The sequence below is a fragment of the Oncorhynchus tshawytscha genome, linkage group LG25 (assembly GCF_018296145.1).
Source record: "Oncorhynchus tshawytscha isolate Ot180627B linkage group LG25, Otsh_v2.0, whole genome shotgun sequence".
NCBI lineage: Eukaryota > Metazoa > Chordata > Actinopteri > Salmoniformes > Salmonidae > Oncorhynchus > Oncorhynchus tshawytscha.
In genome coordinates, this window is record NC_056453.1 from 32,158,000 (window position 1) to 32,175,647 (window position 17,648).

General features: G+C 43.0%; 1 protein-coding gene across 3 annotated transcripts in view; it reads left to right on the forward strand.

The window, feature by feature from the left end:
• Window positions 1-664: 664 nt before the first annotated feature.
• The window catches only part of LOC121840823 (zinc finger matrin-type protein 4-like), a gene marked incomplete in the record, with an annotated part of 187,409 nt that continues 170,425 nt past the window's right edge, over window positions 665-17,648 (forward strand). Inside the window, 1 exon segment of one of the 3 annotated variants that reach the window (XM_042306248.1) lies at window positions 665-1,064. 3 annotated transcript variants of the gene reach the window in all.

Consider the following 17,648-nt stretch of genomic DNA (forward strand, 5'->3'; position numbering starts at 1 on the left):
CCTCTCCTATAAGTATTTATTATTTATTTGTGCTTAATGTTTCTTATATTTGATTGTGATTCAGTCACTGGGATCAGCATTTTTTTTTTGACCAAGAATACTTTTTTTTCTAAATTAGAAAATCATCACTGCATGTACCTATACGCCTACATTTGGCTGATAATACAATGAAGATACATATTAGGCATTGCACATGTACATTGCTTAGAAATTATATTTTAGAATTCACCCAATCCAACCCTCCACCCTCTCTCTTTCTCTCTTTCACTCCCGCTCTTTCTCTGCCCCGTTGTTTCTCTCTCTCTGCTCTGTCTCAAGGTGCCCTGAGCATTGAACAAATTGAAACAAGTTTGACAGACACAGAGCTCACATTAACAGCATAAACATTAATAACACATAGGCAGCTTTTTATCAATGTAATTAATTATTTATGACCAACGTTTATTGAAGCTTTATGCAGGTTGACAGATAGGTAGGTAGTTAGATAAATAGAAACATTTTTACTCTTGGGGTGTCAGCTTGCCATTGCGCATTCTATGGCGTGACACTTCATAGTTTTTTTTTCTTCTCTTTTTCTCTTTTTCTCTTTCTCTCTCTCTTTCTCTTCTCTCTCTCTTCCTCTCTCTCTCTCTCTCTCTCTCTCTCTCTCTCTCTCTCTCTCTCAGAGTAGCACTTTATGTAAGATGATACCTGCGCGTGTGGGTGCACTGTACTGTAGCCTATTAGCTCGAGCTCCCACTCCCTCTCCTGTTCCCGTTACCCGGTGAATGATATCAACAGAGCGTTTTGCCTGTTCCCTACTGAGCGAAAGAGCACGCTTGAAAGGAGAATAACATCAAACCGCACAACTGAACGACAGCCAGAGCGCATGGAACCAGAGAAAATATAGGCTACCCACAGCAACGGCGAGAGCACATTGACAGGACAACGGGAGGACTGTTTATTCAAGTTGGACGGATGATTTAGCGAACACAATTGAGTAGACTGCCCGGCGGATGATACGCGTCCGGGACCGGTGCTGTCGATTGTGCGAGGAGGCAAGTTAACGTTACCGGAGGAAGAAGGTGAGTGAGAGTGAAAGTTTCAAATGGTAGTCCAATTGATTAATTCGCCTATAGTATCAACTAGAATATACAGCCATGGGTCTGGGGTAGTGGGCTACGTAATGTTTAGCATCATGTTAACAGTTATTTGTAAGTGGTTGGTTGGATTGGTTTACGGTTTAGGAATTGTTGAATTTGTACAACGTTGGATCGGTGAGCTTGTTGGTCACGATAATACCGTAAATCACCATAGGCTATGACAGTGTTGACGGTCTTGGCTCAGTCCGTTAGTCATACAGCAGGTGTCTGTTTGACGAGCAGCAGACTATTTTCAGTTGAATTCAATGTCACTAACACCAGTAGGATTTGATTCATTACATGTATCACAACATGGGCCTATGTTTGGAGATATGAGTGATGCGGTTTTATATAGGTCTATCTCACACGGTTAGTTAGTTTGGCACCCGATCTAGAACCGAGATTGTGATGATGGACTCTCCAATTTGACTTGACGCTGAGCTGTTGCTCTCTGGGTGGAATGAAGTTGCCCTGTGATCTTGTGTCAGATTTTGTGTGGTTGAAATCCGTGATATATATAGGGATACATGTGCACTTCTAAACTCATGTAGCCAAGCCTACCCATCTTTTTACTGTGCGATAGGGTTTACCCACCTATTAGTAGGGAGGGCAAATTGAAAGGGCAGCTGCAAAGTCACTATGAGTTGATCTAAACGTCCATCGGAATGGCAAACTAGCATGTGATAGCCGTTTATATACTTTTTTCGTTGTCGATATATATACTTTTCCCCGGTGTCTTATACACCCCTGTTTCCAGTTGCAGGTGGAACTGCAAAAAACAGAACATTTCAGAACAATATTACATTTTGCGTTTCCCTTTCCATTTTGGCAACCTCCAATCAAAATCCAACACTCCAAAATGTTGGTGGCTGTTCTGCATGCAGGTTGTCCTCTAATCAGAAGCCGACTATGCTCAACTCCATCGTAAATCGTGGAGTTAAGTTTAATCGGCAATCGAACCAGTGATGTCCAGATTCCGTGTGGTTTTTGAGTTGTGTTCGTTTCAACAGGGCACAAAACTAGATTCACCACAAAGAGATGAGTGATTAATTGCATATGCTTATGCAGTTTACAGTGCCTTTGGAAAGCATTCAGACCTCTTGATTTTTCCCCCACATTTTGTTAGGTTACAGCCTTATTCTAAAATATATTAAATTGTTTTTCCCCCTCAGCAATCTACACACAATACCTCATAATGACAAAGCAAAAGCAGGTTCTGACATTTTTGCTAATTTATTCAAAATAAAAACTGAAATATCACATTTACAAAAATATTTAGACCCTTTACTCAGTACTTGAAGCACCTTTGTCATCGGTTACAGCATCGAGTCTTGGGTATGACGCTACAAGCTTGGCACACCTGTATCTGGGGAGTTTCTCCCATGCTTCTCTGCAGATCCTCTCAAGCTCTGTCAGGTTGGATTGAGATCGTCAATTCACAGCTATTTTCAGGTCTCTCCAGAGATGTTAGATCGGGTTCAAGTCCAGGATATTCAGAGACTTGTCCTGAAGCCACTCCTATGTTGTCTTGGCTGTATGCTTAGGGTCGTTGTCCTGTTGGAAGGTGAACCTCCACTCCAGTCGGAGGTCCTGAGCGCTCTGGAGCAGGTTTTCATCAAGGATCTCTCTGTACTTAGCTCCGTTCATCTTTCCCTCAAACCTGACTAGTCTCCCAGTCCCTGCCGCTGAAAAACATCTCCACAGTATGATGCTGCCACCCCCATGCTTCACTGTAGGGATGGTCACAGGTTTCCTCCAGACGTGATGCTTGGCATTCAGGCCAAAGAGTTCAATCTTTGTTTCATCAGACCACAGAATCTTGTTTCTCATTGTCTGAGAGTCTTTAAGTGCCTTTTGGCAATCTCCAAGCGGGCTGTCATATGCCTTTCACTGAAGAGTGGCTTCCGTCCGGCCACTCTACCATAAAGGCCTGATTGGTGGAGTGCTGCAGAGATGGTTGTCCTGCTGGAAAGTTCTCCCATTTCCAAAGAGGAACTTTAGAGCTCTGTCAGAGTGACCATTGGGTTCGTGGTCACTTCCCTGACCAAGGCCCTTCTCCCCCTATTGCTCAGTTTGGCCGGGCAACTGTGTTCTTGGGGACCTTCAATGCTGCAGAGTTTTTTTGTACCCTTACCCAGATCTGTGCCTCGACACAATCCTGTTTCTAATTCTACAGACAATTTCTCCGACCTCATGGCTTGGTTTTTGCTCTGACATGCACTGTCAACTGTGGGGCCTTATATAGACAGGTGTGTGCCTTTCCAAATCATGTCCAATCAATTGAATTTACCACAGGTGAACTCCAATCAAGTTGTAGAAACATCTCAAGGATTATCAATGGAAACAGGATACACCTGAGCTCAATTTCAAGTCTCATAGCAAAGGGTCTGAATATTTATGTAAATAAGGTATTTCTATTTTTTATTTTCAATAAATTTTCAAAATATATTAACCTGTTTTTGCCTTGTCATTATGGAGTATTGTGTGTAGATTAGGAATTGTTTTTATCTAATCCATTTAAGAATAAGGCTGTAAATGTAACAAAATGTGTAAAAAGTCCAGGCGTCTGAATACTTACCGAAGGGACCGCATAAGGTGCTCATTTAACAAAAATAGCCTGCAATACAACTACAAATCCGATAGCTATTGTGGCACATGTATGTGTAGATAGCAGGCTACATTTCGTGTTTCTGTTTTCAATATATCACAAACTGTTTCTGCATATTGATTATTGATTTGGGCAATTTATCATAAGGTCTTGACAATATGAAGCAAATCAAATCAAATGTATTTATAAAGCCCTTCTTACATCAGCTGATATCTCAAAGTGCTGTACAGAAACCCAGCCTAAAACCCCAAACAGCAAGCAATGCAGGTGTAGAAGCTAGAGGTCGACCGAATATGATTTTTCAATGCCGATACCGATTATTGGAGGACCAAAAAAGCTGATACCGATTAATCGGCCATTTTTTAAATTTGTAATAATGACAATTACAACAATACTTGAATTAACACTTATTTTAACTTAATTTAATAGATCAATAAAATCAATTTAGCCTCATCAACCATGTGTAGTTAACTAGTGATTATGATCATTTTTTATAAGATAAGTTTAATGCTAGCTAGCAACTTACCTTGGCTTAATGCATTCACCTAACAGGCAGACTCCTTGTGGAGTGCAACGAGAGAGAGGCAGGTCGTTATTGCGTTGGACTAGTTAACTGTAAGTTTGCAAGATTGGATCCCCCGAGCTGACAAGGTGAAAATCTGTCGTTCTGCCCCTGAACAAGGCAGTTAACCCACCGTTCCTAGGCCGTCATTGAAAATAAGAATGTGTTCTTAACTGACTTGCCTAGTTAAATAAAAAGTATTTTTAATTAATTTTTTTAATCGGCAAATTGGCGCCCAAAAATACCGATTTCCGATTGTTATGAAAACTTAATCGGTCGACCTATAGTAGAAGCACGGTGGCTAGGATAAACTCCTAGAAAGGCAGCCACAGCATAATGTTCAGTTAATGTTTTAGAATTATAAATGGAACTTTCAACATTAATTTCCAATAGTATTCTACTCAATCAGGTCAAAACTGCTGAATGAGTCCAAAAACATTCTGTGATCACCACAAATCATGAAAACCGGTATGATGTGCCTTTTTGCTTTAGGTTTCTCTGTCGTGTTGCATTTGAAACAGCCACGCAGACATGCAACTACACACACAGAGGGAGAGAGATGCATCTGTCACTAAGCCAGCTACTGAAACAGCTGTAGAGTCAACTTTTTATCTGGAGAGATACAGAGATACACCTGCCGGCTAAATCCTTAGGCTCAAAAATTCATAGAAATGTGTGTACACAGCTCTCATGACCTGAAGTGCTAGTCCCACACGCACAATTGCTTGGAAGCACGCAGGAACCCACACACACACGCGCACGCACGCACGCACACACACAAACAGATATGCTGCTTCACACAAGGACAGCCACTTTAACAGCAGTAGAGAAAGAAGTGATGTTTTGTTTTCGTGATTTTTTTTTTTTAAATACAACTATTTGAATCTGCTTTCGCCCAACTGGTACCTAAGTAATTGATCCAACAGTCACTTCTGTGTTTATTGACTTATGCCCTCCTGGTTAGGATTCTCCTGGCTGCAGTTTGGCTGTCGCTAATATTGTGGTGCTGAACTTGGGGACGCCGATTCCTTTGCTGTCCACATTAGTGGTACTGACTAGCTGCTCTTATGCAGTACTTTAGCATCGGACCTTTTACTCTTGAGGCAAACAATCTGAGCACTTTTCTAGTTTCGAGGCCGGTTTCCCAGACACAGATTAAGCCTAGACAAAACTCTTTCAGTGGAGCAGCATAGCTTTAGTCTAGGTTTTGGGAGTAAACAACACTCCCACTTGACTTTTTCCCCCCCTTACTTGCTCTGAATTTGCTGATAGCTACTTTATTGAAGAACGATGCACTTACTATGACTGTGATATGTGGTTGTCCCACCTAGCTATCTGAAAACGAATGCAGTAACTGTATATTGCTCTGGATAAAAGTGTCTGGTAAATGACAAACATGTAGGTGTTTAACTTCTCTAGGGTAGGGGGCAGCATTTGGAATGTTGGATGAAAAGCGTTCCCAAATTAATCTGCCTTCTATTCAGGCCCAGAAGATAGGATTTGCATATAATTAGTACATTTGGATAGAAAACACTCTAAAGTTTCCAAAAATGTTAATAAAATAATGTCTGTGAGTGTAACAGAACTGATTTGGCAGGTGAGAACCTGAGAAAAATCCATTCAGGAAGTTGGATTCTTTTTTTGTTGTAGTTTTCTATTCTATGCCATTACAGTATCCATTGTCTTAGGACTCAAATTGCAGTTCCTATGCCTTCCACTAGATGTCAACAGTCTTTAGAAATAGTTTCAGGCTTGTATTCTGAAAAATGAGGGAGTAAGATCAGTCTGAATGAGTGGACCCTGCCGTGTCACAGAGCTTTTTCATGCGCGTGACTGAGAGATAACCTTGTTTACCTTTTATATTGAAGACGTTATTGTCTGGGTTGAAATATGATTGATTATTTAGGCTAAAAACAACCTGAGGTTTGAGTATAAACATCATTTGACATGTTTCTATGAACATTACGGTTACAATTTGGATTTTTTTGTCTGCCTGTTGTGACTGCGTTTGAGCCTGTGGATTAAAGAAGAAAACGCGCGAACAAAACGGAGGTTTTCGGATATAAAGAGACTTTATCGAACAAAAGGAACATTTATTGAATAAATTAATGTCTTCTGAGTGCAATCATATGAAGATCATCAAAGGTAAGTTAATAATTTTATCTCTATTTCTGACTTGTGTAACTCTTCTACTTGGCTGGTTACTGTTTGTAATGATTTGTCTGCTGGGGTATGTTCTCAAATAATCGTAAGGTATGCTTTCGCCGTAAAGCATTTTTGAAATCTGACACTGATTCACAAGAAGTAAATTTTTCTAGCGCAGGCGTTCCACTAGCGGAACCCCTCGACATTATTCCGCTGAAAAGGCAGTGCGCAAAATTCCAAAATATTTTTTTGAAATATGTAACTTTCACACATTAACAAGTCCAATACAGCAAATGAAGGATAAACATCTTGTTAATCTACCCACCGTGTCCGATTTCAAAAATGCTTTACAGCGAAAGCACAACATATATATGTTGCCATATATATAGCCAAGTCAAAAAAACACACAGCCATTTTTCCAGCCAAAGATAGGAGTCACAAAAAGCAGAAATCTAGATAAAATTAATCACTAACCTTTGATGATCTTCATCAGATGACACTCATAGGACATCGTGTTACACAATACATGTATGTTTTGTTCGATAATGTGCATATTTATATCCAAAAATCTCAGTTTACATTGGCGCGTTATGTGCAGTAATGTTTTGATTCCAAAACATCCAGTGATTTTGCAGATATACTCATAATAAACATTGATAAAAGATACAACTGCTATTCACATACTTAAAGATAGACTTCTCCTTAATGCAACCGCTGTGTCAGATTTCAAAAAAACTTTACGGAAAAAGCATAATCTGAGAACGGCGCTCAGAGCCCAATCCAGCCAGTGAAATATCCACCATTTTGGAGTCAACAGAAGTTAGAAATAACACTATAAATATTCACTTACCTTTGATGATCTTCATCAGAAGGCACTCCCAGGAATTGCAGTTCGACAATAAATGACTGATATGTTCCATAAAGTTCCATAAAGTCCATCATTTATGTCCAAATAGCCACTTGTTGTTAGCGTGTTCAGTCCAGTAATCCATCTTCATGAGGCGCGAGCACTTCGTCCAGACAAAAACTCGAAAAGTTCCATTACAGGTAGTAGAAACAAGTCAAACGATGTATGGAATCAATCTTTAGGATGTTTTTAACATAAATCATCAATAAGGTTCCAACCGGAGAATTCCTATGTCTGAAGCAAAGCACTGGAACAAGAGCTAACTCTGTCGGGAGCGCACGTCACGAGCCTGAGACACTCTGCCAGACCACTGACTCAAACAGGTCTCATGAGCCCCTCCTTTATAGTAGAATCCTCAAACCAGTTTCTAAAGACGGTTGACATCTAGTGGAAGCCGTAGGAAGTGCAACTTGACTCCATAGACACTGTGTATTCGGTAGGCCAAGCTTTGAAAAACTACAAACCTCAGATATCCCACTTTCTGGTTGGATTTTTCTCAGGTTTTCGACTGCCATATGAGTTCTGAAATACTCACAGACATCATTCAAACAGTTTTAGAAACTCCAGAGTGTTTTCTATCTAATACCAATAATAATATGCATATATTAACATCTGGGACAGAGTATGAGGCAGTTCACTCTGGGCAAGCTATTAATCCAAAAGTGAAAATGCTGCCCCCTATCCCCAAAAGGTTTTTATCTTTACACCTATGTAAATAGTTGTATCTTTTCTGAATTTTTATAATGAGTATTTCTGTATTTGAATTTGGCGCTCTGCAATCTCACTGGATGTTGGCCAGGTGGGACGCTAGCGTCCCACATATCCTAGGGAGGTTTTATTTAACCCAAACATGTGTTAGGTCAAGCAGCCTGTGGAGGTATAGAGCCAGCTCTGTGGGTGTGTTTGGTGAAGTTACAATTTTTCAGTTTAAGGGTTAAGGTTAGGATTGGGGAGGGGAAACTGATCCTAGATCGGTACCTAAGGGAATCTTATCCTGGAGCGTACTCCTGGATGTACACGATTGACTACTATTGACCAACAGGTGAAACTCACTGTATATATTGTTTGTAGTCTATTTATTTGTCAACAAAAGGGTTAGAATGTATTTCACAGCCCTGATACCCCCATTTGATAAATTCACCTTAGTCAATTAGGGGGAGAGGACAGCAACAGAATAGAACAGAATAGAACATAATAGAATAGAACAGAACAGAACATAAATGTTACATCTGCTCCTGCCACCCCCTCTACTTTTCATCCTGGACCTCCCTAACCTGCCACCACTCCCCCAGTGCTCTCTCTCTATCCCTCTCTCTCTGCGTGTATGTGATTGTGTGAGTGGAGACAGGTGTGCTAGAAGCTGAGCAGATTCCCACCAGCTGCAAAATTTTCCATAATCAAGAACCCTACAAATACTCAGCCCTGCCACTTCCACACTGACAGATTGTAGCCTCTACTCAGTCAGTCTGGATTTCTAGCTGTTTGCTCCTGCATAGATTTTGTTACCCTGATGTGCCTGTTTTCCCTAGCCTCGTGCTGCTTTTTCCCTCCGCTACAGTCCCGTCTGCTTTGACTCTGGTACCTGTCTCCAGTCCCTCGTCTTCTCAGTCCTGCTTCTCTGACCTGGATCGACACCCCACCTTCATCGCGTGGACTGACCATTTAAAAACCTGTCCTACATCCAGACTAGAAATGTCTGAACTCCCGGCAAGTCAGATGGGCCTTTTACTTTGGAAGATTCAATTTCACACTCACTTATCGCCCCAGTTCGAGGAATACCAAGCCTGATGCCCTCACCAGTTAACCACTGACAACACGGGTACCAAGCCAGAAGCCATTGTGCCATCCACCTGCATGATTGCCGCCGTTGCCTGGGAGATCGAGTCCTGGTTCCGCCAGGCTCAGCAGAACCAGCCTGCCCCGGGTAACGGTCCTAGTAATGTTCTGTTTGTTTCAGATTGTGTTCGCTCTGTTCTTCGATGGGCCATTCTACCCATCTCACCTGTCACCCTGGTATTAATCCGGACCCTTGCCTTCCTGCGTCCAGCGCTTTTAGTGGCCCACCATGGAGAGGGATGAATGGAAGTTTGTCTCAGCCTGCTCGGTATGTGTCTGGAACAAAACCTCCACTAAACCCACTTAGGGTCTGCTCTGCCCTCTTCCCATACCCAGTCGCCCCTGGTCACACATAGCTCTGGACTTCGTCACTGGCCTTCCCCCATCTAACGGTAACTCCGTCATCCTCACCATTATTGACAGATTTTCCAAAGCGGCTCACTTCATTCCCCTCCAAACTCCCGTCCTCCAGGGAAACTGCAGACCTGCTAGTATCCCATGTGTTTTGTCTGTATGGCATTCTCACTGCATTCTCACTCACCCCAGTTTACTTCCCAGGTATGGAGATCATTCTGTTCAGCTCTTGGTATCAATGTCAGTCTTCTGGATATCACCCCCAAATAAATGGCTGGACCGAATAGGCCAACCATGAGATGGAGACTGCCCTACGCTGCGTGACTTCTGCTAACCCTTTTTCCTGGAGTGCTCAGCTACTCTGGGTTGAATATGCCCACAACACCCTCACCAATGCCTCGTCAGGTATGTCACCTTTTGACTGTGCTTTGGGTTACCAACTCCTCCTCTTTCCCCGCCCAAGAGGTCAAGGGCTCCTTTTCCAGGACCATCTGCGCTGCTGTCATCGTACCTGGAGGAAGGCCCGGGCTGCGCTTTGTGCCTCTGACAGGACCCAGTCCCAAGTCAACCGTCGCTGGGCCTCAGCCCCAGTTCTTCCCCTCTGGTCAAAAGGTATGGCTCTTATCGAAGGACCTGCCATTGAAGGTGGCATCGAAGGAACTTCCCTTAACCCCTCTGCTCTGCGCCTGAAACTCCCAGCACACTGCTCTGTGCCTGAAACTCCCAACTCTCTCAGGATCCATCCTACCTTCCATGAATCCCTGATTAAACCAGTCTACTCCAGCCCCTGTTTCCTCCTGCAGCAGCCCCCCATCACGGTCGCGGATGGCATGACTTGGTGAACTGGGAGGAATACGGGCCTGAGGAGCGCTGCTGGGTGCCCTGCTGTAACATTCTGGACCCCTCACTCTTATGTGATTTTCATACCCTACACCCAGCTAAGCCCAGTTGGATGCCAAGTGGTGTCCGTGGAGGGGGGTACTGTTACATCTGCTCCTGCCACGCCCTCTACTTCTCATCCTGGACCTCCCTAACCTGCCACCACTCCCCCAGAGCTCTCTCTCTCTCCCTCTCTCTGTGATTGTGTGAGTGGAGACCAGGTGTGCTGGAAGCAGAACAGATTCCTTCCAGCTGCAACCTGTTCCATAATCAAGAACCGTACAAATACTCAGCCCTGCCACTTCCACACTGCCAGATTGTAGCCTCTACTCAGTCAGTCTGCATTTCTAGCTGTTTGTTCCTGCATAGATTTTGTTACCCTGTTGTGCCTGTTTTCCCTAGTCTCACGCTGCTTTTTCTCTCCGATACAGTCCTGTCTGCTTTGACTCTGGTACCTGTCTCCAGTCCCTCGTCTCCTCAGTCCTGCTTCTCTGCCCTGGATCTTCGCTCTACTGCTTCATTGGATTCCCCTCCAGAACTGCTTACCCGGTTCCTAATCTCCTTGCACTCAGCCTCAGTCCAGATTCCCTACTACCCACCCAATATTCCCTTGGACTGCACCCTATCTCCTCTCCTGATTTTCAATAAAAATATTGGTTACCTGTCCTTGTATCCTCATATGAGTCTGCATTTGAGTTCTCCTGCTCCGCGTAACAAGAACAGAACAGAAAATACTAGGATACAGTATAATAGGGGTCTTGTTAGGGATTAAATATGATAGGGGTTAACTGTAAAGCATGCCCTCACGTCTATCATCCAGTGCCTTTACTTTTCTATCTCTGTCAATATGCCCTTTTAAACTTCTTGGAGTCCTCCGTTTTCTATAGTTGCATATTTTCTACCTGGTCAGGCATGATAACGAGTGCAATAGAGGGTAGACATACGCAATTTTACTCTGTTCTTCCACTTTCTTCATCTAAAGCCAATTATATCAATGCATTTTATCCTTTCAAACGCTCAGACAAGTCTAGGAAAGGCCTCGGTTTGTGCATGATTACATGTTCTCCACGGGCACATTATGTATCTGTCTCTCCCTCCCCCTTCTCTCCCTCCCTCTGTGCTGTAAGTCAGGTGTGATGGACAGTAGAGGGGTTACACAGCCATCCCTGCTCTCCACTGATGAACCACAGAGGGCTACGGATACATTATCACACACACACACACCCACACAAACATACACACCCGAGGTGCTAGATTGCGAGGGACTGTGGAGAGAATCTGATTACCCGACTGGCATAATTACTGTGGCCTAGATGTATAATCAGGGATCTTGTATTTGAAAAGTGTCTGCCACATGCACACACACACACACACACACACACACACACACACACACACACACAGGGCTGGCACAATTACTGTGTAATCGTGTAATCAGCGATTATGGATGAAGACCGTCATGAAAATAAAATAACAGGTCATAACCGTAAAACATACACCAAACATACACCACACACTGAGACACTAACACACACAGTCAGACCGGCCAGTAATCTTGTTCTTGAAAAGTGTCTGCTGTCATTATCATACTGTTGCTCTCATTACTCTAACTGGTGTCCCACCTACTGTTCATGTGTCTGTAGCACTCTCATTTGTCTAAGACTGCTCCATGGCAACAAGCAGCATCTTCTGTCTGACTATCTATCACACACAGCGTGGGGTGACCTTTTATGCAGTGTGTTTGTGTGTGTTTGTGTGTGTGTGTGTATGTATGTGTATGTGACCTTTATCTCTGTGTATCTACATTAATTGCTTCTTTCTGGCTAATGGGGAGCAAGGTGCTACATCTCTCTGTCACTAAAACAACACTCATCCACGCACGCACGCACGCACGCACGCACGCACGCACGCACGCACACACACACACACACACACACACACACACACACACACACACACACACACACACACACACACACACACGGTACCATACCTGCAAGCTTGAGTTTCACTGATTTATGATATTTGATATAAAAAATAAGTAAAGGGCATAGTGGTACATTTGAAGTAGTACTGTATTTCCTATCTGAAACAGTGCATTCTGAAAGTTTTCAGACCCCTTGACTTTTTCCACATTTTGTTACGTTACATCCATTCTAAAATGTATTCAATTGTTTTTTACCCCTCATTAATCTACACACAATATCCCATAATCACAAAGCAAAAACAGGCTTTTAGATTTTTTTGCAAATATATATAAAACAAATGAAATATCACATTTACATAAGTATTCAGACCCTTTACTCAGTACCTTGTTGAAGCACCTTTGGCAGCGATTACAGCCTCAAGTCTTCTTGGGTATGATGCTACAAGCTTGGCACACCTGTGTTTAGGGAGTCTCTCCCATTTTTCTCTGCAGATCCTCTCAAGCTCTGTCAGGTTGGATGGGGAGCGTTGCTGTACATCTATTTTCATGTCTCTCCAGAGATGTTAGACCAGGTTCAAATTCGTGGTCTGGCTTGGTCACTCAAGGACATTCAGAGACCAAAAAAGTGTTAAACAAATCAAAATATATTTCATGTTTGAGATTTTTCAGAGTAGCCACCCTTTGCCTTGATGACAGCTTTGCACACTCTTGACATTCTCTCAACCAGCTTCATGAGAAATGCTTTTCCAACAGTTTTGAAGGAGTTCCCGCATATGCTGAGCACTTATTGGTTGCTTTTCCTTCACTCTGTTGTCCAACTCATCCCAAACCATCTCATTTAGGTTGAGGTCAGGTGATTGTGGAGCTCAGGTCATCTGATGCAGCACTCCATCACTCTTCTTCTTGGTCAAATAGCCCTTACACAGTGTTTAACACTTTTTTGGTTACTACATGATTCCATATGTGTTATTTCATAGTTTTGATGTCTTCACTATTATTCTACAATGTAGAAAACAGTGAGTAGGTGTGTCCAAACTTTTGACTGGTACTGTACGTTCCAACAAAATAAGGACCCCAAGCATACAGCCTAAGCAATGCTGGAATGGCTTCATAACAAGAATGTGAAAGTCTTTGCTCGGTGGCAAGTAGCCTAGCGGCTAGAGCATTGGGCCAGTAAACAAACATTTTTTAGCACTACACAGCTGATTGAAATAATCAGCTAATGATCAAGCTTTGATCATTTGAATCAGATGCGTAGTGCTAGGGCAAAAAACTAAATATGCTCCCCTTGGCGTCCCTAGGACCGAGTTTGGGAAACGGTGCATTATGGAGTATTTCACAGCAAAATGTGAAATAAGTCAAGGGGTATGAATCATTTCTGTAGGGACTGTATCATACAAAAATGGATGTATCAACTGCAGATTGCCCCTTTAAGGCATTATAAATGTGGTTTATTTATCTCATTACTCCTACCATTAGAAAGGCCTCTTAGTCCCATTGCACACGTATAAAAGCACAAATGCGAGGACACACACACATACACACATACACACACTCCCAACAGTGATGGAGTGAAGAGGGGAGGTAGAGGAGAGGATGGAGGGATGTTTAAAGAGAGAAAAGAAGGAGAGAGGACTTTGATAGAAAACCTCCAGGCTTCACTACCACCTGCTGTTTTCTCTCTCTCTCTCTCTCTCTCTCCCCTTTTCTCTCTCTATCTCTCACTCTCACATGCTCTCTCTCTCTCTCTCTCTCTCTCTCTCTTTCTCCCTCTTACAGCTAAGGCTCTGAATGTTGCTAGGGACATTGTTTTGTATTGGAGGCTATGCTGAGTTCTTCGTCTTTCAAAAAATGTGTGCAGTCCACTTTTTAACGTGCAGTACTTTTTCAATTCAGGGTATTACCTCACCTAGATAAGCACCCCATGTCCTACATCATTTTTTTGGTGGTGTCTGCAAACTTTTATTTTCCATTTTTCAGGTTCACAAAGTGAACACGTTTGGGAACCACTGTTTGCAACGATATGGCCAGTACAGTATTTCACACCATTTAAGGTGAAAGTTGTTTTGTGTGGTACAGATACTGAGTGTGTGAACCTCCGCAGAGGAATGAATCAGCGTATCTCAACGCTCTCTAAAGAAACACTGCTTCTTCTACCCTGAGTAGCCACTTACTGTTATTAATATGAAATATTTAATATCTATTAATATTTAAATGTCGTGAAAAAAAGACCCAAACTTTTCCCATTTATCAGAGAGAACAAAAGGGACATCCGGTGTGTGTGTGCATGCGTCTGCCTGCATGCGAGTGTGTGTGACGGTTTAGTCAGGAGTTATCTGTTGATGTGGTCTTGAAACAGAATACTATTATAGTCCATTCAGTTTCCAGATGCCCAAGGCCCCAGGCGGACTTCTCCTCTTCCACTTCTCTTTTAGTTGTTATTTAACCAATTCATTTAGCAATCTTTGCTGATGGTGCGACAATTAGCATGCACAGTGCCTTCGGAAAGTATTCAGACTCCTTGACTTTTTCCACATTTTGTTACATTACAGCCCATAGTCTAAAATGGATGGGAAAAAAATGTCGTCATCAATGTACACACAGAACCCCAAAATGACACAAACGAAAACAGGTTTTTAGAATTTTTTGCTAATTAAAAAAATAAATAAAACGGAAATACCTTATTTACATAAGTATTCAGACCCTTTGCTGTGAGACACAAAATTGAGTTCAGGTGCATCCTGTTTCCATTGCTCATCCTTGAGACGTTTCTGCAATTTGATTGGATTCCACCTGTGGTAAATTAAATTGATTGAACATGATTTGGGAAGGCACACTCTGTTAAGTCCGTCGTCGGAATGAGACCAAAACGCAGCGTGGAAAGTGTACATCTTACTTTATTTTAGATGAACACCAAAAACAACAAAATACAAACGAACGTAAAGTTCTGTAGTCTCCACAGCTACTGTGCAAAAACAAGATCCCACAAACTCAGGCTGCCTAAGTATGGTTCCCAATCAGAGACAACAATAGACAGCTGCCTCTGATTGGGAACCATACCCGGCCAACAAAGAAATAGAAAACTAGAATGCCCAACCAAATCACACCCTGACCTAACCAAATAGAGAAATAAACATGCTCTCTAAGGTCCGGGTTTGACACACTCCTGTCTTTATAAGGTCCCACAGTTGACAGTGCTTGTCAGAGCAAAAACCAAGACATGAGGTTGTAGGAATTGTTTGTGGATCTCCGAGACAGGATTACATTTTTTATTTATTTAACCTTTATTTAACTAGGCGAGTTAGTTAAGAACAAATTCTTATTTACAATGACGGCCTACCGATAGGCAAAAGGCCTCCTGCATGGACAGAGGCTGGGATTTAAAATAAAGAAATATATATATATATATAGGACAAAACACACATCACGACAAGAGAGACAACACAACACTACATAAAGAGAGACCTAAGTCTCGGATGATTGTGTCAAAGCACAGATCTGGGGAGTTTTCTGTAGCATTGAAGGTATGCAGGAACACAGTGGACTCCATCATTCATAAATGGAAGAAGTTTGGAATCACCAAGACTCTTCCTGAGCAATCGGGGGAGAAGGGCCTTGGTCAGGGAGGTGACCAAGAACCTGCTGGTCTCTCTAATAGAGCTCCAGAGTTCCTCTGTGGAGATGGGAGAACCTTCCAGAACCATCTCTGCAGCACTCCATTAATCAGGCCATTATGGTAGAATTGCCAGATGGAAGCCACTCCTCAGTAAAAGGCACAAGACAGCCCGCTTGCTCTGGTCTGATGAAACCAAGATTTAACTACAGTATTTTGCCTGAATGCCACGCGTCACCTCTGGAGGAAACCTGGCATCATCCTTACGGTGAAGCATGGTGGTGGCAGCATTCTGCTGTGAGGATGTTTTTCAGTGGCAGAGACTGGGAGACTAGTCAGGATCGAGGGAAAGATGAATGGAGTACAGAGAGATCCTTGATGAAAACCTGCTCCAGAGCACTCAGGACCTTAGACTGGGGCAAAGGTTCACCTTCCAACATGACAATGACCCTAAGCATACAGCCAAGACAACACAAGAGTGGCTTTGGGACAAGTCTATGAATGTCCTTGAGTGCCCCAGCCAGAGCCCGGACTTGAATCTGATCGAACATCTCTGGAGAGACCTGAAAATAGCTGTGCAGCGACGCTCCCTATCCAACCTGACAGAGCTTGAGAGGATCTGCAGAGAAGAATGGGAGAAACTCCCCAAAATACAGGTGTGCAAAGCTTGTAGCATCATACCCAAGAAGACTCAAGGCTGTAACTGCTGCCAAAGGTGCCTCAACTAAGTAACGAGTAAATGGTCTGAATACTTATGTAAATGTGAAGAAAAAAAAACAACAACCTGTTTTTGCTTTGTCAGTACGGGAATTAAAACATAAAATTAAAATATAAAACAATTCAATCCATTTTAGAATAAGACTGTAACGTAACAAAATGTGGAAAAAGTCAAAGGGTCATATTACTTTCCGAAGGCTCTGTATTTAGCTCATTTCTGTTTAACTTATTTAAAGAATTTGTGATTGTATGGCGTCATCCGACATTCCTGCTAGTGTTTTGTTTCTCTCTCACTAGCTACCTAACTCTTCTTTCTCTCCATTTTTCTCTCTCACTAGCTATCTAACTCTTCTTTCTCTCCATGTTTCTCTCTCACTAGCTATCTAACTCTTCTTTCTCTCCATGTTTCTCTCTCACTAGCTATCTAACTCTTCTTTCTCTCCATGTTTCTCTCTCACTAGCTATCTAACTCTTCTTTCTCTCCATGTTTCTCTCTCACTAGCTATCTAACTCTTCTTTCTCTCCATGTTTCTCTCTCACTAGCTATCTAACTCTTCTTTCTCTCCATTTTTCTCTCTCACCCACCCTCTCTCTCCCCTCCTTCTCTGTCTCTCTCCCCTTCACACCCTTTCTCTCCCCCTCCCTCTGTCCCTCTCCCTCTCCCCTCCCTCTGTCTCTCTTCCTCTCCCTCTGCCTCTCTCCCCTTCCCACCCTTTCTCTCCCCCTCTCTCTGTCCCTCTCCCTCTCCCCTCCCTCTGTCTCCCTCCCTCCCTCCCTCCCTCCCTCCCTCCCTCCCTCCCTCCCTCCCTCCCTCCCCCTCCCTCCCTCCCTCCCTCCCTCCCTCCCTCCCTCCCTCCCTCCCTCCCTCCCTCCCTCCCTCCCTCCCTCCCTCCCCTCTCTCTCTCTCTCTCTCTCTCTCTCTGTCTCTCTCCCCCCTATCTAGTCATTCATCTCGTCACAGATTGCCTTCATAAATGAG